Below are 395 nucleotides of genomic sequence, written 5' to 3' on the forward strand. Positions count from 1 at the left end.
AATCCGATCGAAAGCAGCTGTTGGTGCAGAAATTACTGGACGCAGCGGCCGATGATTTGAGGAAAGTTGATGGAGTCAGGAGAGAGACGACGGATATATTTTTGTAAGAGGAAGAGAGGTTAGTCCCACAAAATTTAATTTTTTTCAGAGTTTTATGTTTTCTCTAACTGTTTGTATTTTTGCAGGATGGAAAGAGGACGACAGGTCGTGGATATGAATGGATCATCAAAAGTTTCGTATTATTATGCGTTGTTTACAGTAATCTATGCGATGCGAGATAGTGTTTTGAGGTGTGTATTGAAGTCAATATATTCTTAAAGTAGTTGAAATTCGGCGTGGCTCAACGATGCGACAAATTGTAACGTTGTGAACGTCATATATTAGACTGCTCGAAT

This window comes from Wasmannia auropunctata, unplaced genomic scaffold (genome assembly GCF_000956235.1).
Source record: "Wasmannia auropunctata unplaced genomic scaffold, wasmannia.A_1.0 LD336033.1, whole genome shotgun sequence".
Taxonomy (NCBI): domain Eukaryota; kingdom Metazoa; phylum Arthropoda; class Insecta; order Hymenoptera; family Formicidae; genus Wasmannia; species Wasmannia auropunctata.